Source organism: Lepus europaeus, chromosome 19, assembly GCF_033115175.1.
Source record: "Lepus europaeus isolate LE1 chromosome 19, mLepTim1.pri, whole genome shotgun sequence".
Taxonomy (NCBI): domain Eukaryota; kingdom Metazoa; phylum Chordata; class Mammalia; order Lagomorpha; family Leporidae; genus Lepus; species Lepus europaeus.
In genome coordinates this window covers 51,773,980-51,775,639 of record NC_084845.1, presented here as the reverse complement: position 1 = coordinate 51,775,639, position 1,660 = coordinate 51,773,980, and the positions used below count along the sequence as shown (strand labels likewise).

Below are 1,660 nucleotides of genomic sequence, written 5' to 3'. Positions count from 1 at the left end.
ATACAATATGTACGCACATATAACATAGCATAATAGACCAATATCAAAATCCAAAATATCTGGTTGAAATAAGATTCCTTAAAATCATGACATAACATAGACCAAATCTGATCATTGTTACAAGGTGATTATTCAAGTCTTTGAAAATAAGCACATAGTTAAATAACCCATAGCTCTTCATCTCCTCCCTCTCTTCTTCCACTCCCAGATTTAACAGGGATCACTCTTCAGCCAAAATTCAAACACCTAAGAAAAATATGGAACGCTTCACGAATTTGCGTGTCATCCTTGCGCAGGGGCCATGCTAATCTTCTCTGTATCGTTCCAATTTTAGTATATGTGCTGCCGAAGCGAGCACTCTTTTGGGTTTTCTATGTAGAAGATCATGTCATCTGTGAACAAAGACAGTTTTATTTCTTTCTTCCCAATATATGTAGCTTTTATTTCTTTTTCTTTTCTTATTCCAATTTATTAGGTAAAATTTCTAGTGCAGTGTTAAAAAGCAGAGGTAAGAGGGAACAGCTTTATATTGTTTCTTGGCTTAGCATAACAGTTTCCATTTTAAACCATTAATCTGTTAGTTGCAGATTGTTTTTATAAGTGTTCTTTTTTAAGTTGAGGTTCTTCACCTCTGTTTCTATTTTCTGAGTTTTTTTAATGATGACTATGAGCTGAATTTTGATAAATGCATTTTCTGCATCTATTGACATGATCATGCAATTTTTCTTTTAAGCTTGCATGTGATGGATTATATTTATTGATTTTCAAATGTTGATTCAGCCCCACCTACCTGGCCTAAATTACAGTTGGTCATGGTGCGTCATCCTTTTTTATACACCATTGCTTTTATTTGCTAATATTTTATTGAGGATTTTTGCAATTGTGTTCATGAGAGATATTTGTCTGTTTGTCTTTTTTCCTTGTAATAGCTTGTCTCTTTTTGCTAGTAGGGTAACACTGACCTCATTGAATAGGTTCAGAACCTTTCATTCTGCTTCAATATTCTGGAGGAAATTTCAGAGAGTTTATATAATTTCCTACATAAATGTTTGATAGTTTGATAGAACTCACTACAAGCCCATTTGAATCTATTGTTTTTGGCTTTGGGAATGTGTTAATTATTGATTTAATTTCTAACAGATATGGTCCTATTCATATCATTTATTATTTCTTGTGTGAATTTTGACAGATTCTGTCTGTCTTTAAAGAAATTGGTCCATTTCATTTAGGTTATCAAATTTGGGGGCACAAAGTTGTTCATAATATCCTTTTATTATACTTTCGAAGTCCATGTGCAGTAATGTTCCCTCTTTTATTTTTGGTATTGGTAGTTTATGTGTTTGTCACTTTTTCCTTAACTTGGCTAAAGGCCTTTCAATTTTATTAATCTTTTCAAAGAACCAGCTTTTAGGTGTGTTGACTTTCTCTATTGATTTCTCATTTTAAATTCCATTGATTTCTCCTCTAATTCTTATTACTTCTCTTCTTCTGTTTACCTTGTATTTAATTTACTCTTCTTTTGTTTTTTTTAAATGGAAGTCTAGATTATTGGTTTTAGATTTTTATTTTCTAGCAAGTGCATTCAGTGCTGTAAGTTTCACTCTAAGAATTCTTCACTGCATTCACAAATTCTTATAACTTGTATTATCATTTTCATTTA

General features: G+C 31.7%; 1 non-coding gene across 1 annotated transcript; it reads right to left on the bottom strand.

Annotated features, from left to right (window-relative positions):
- Positions 1 to 251: 251 nt before the first annotated feature.
- On the bottom strand, positions 252 to 358 carry LOC133748934 (U6 spliceosomal RNA). The gene has a single exon (XR_009864532.1). It is a non-coding gene; the product is annotated as a U6 spliceosomal RNA (small nuclear RNA).
- Between the last annotated feature and the right edge of the window lie 1,302 nt (positions 359 to 1,660).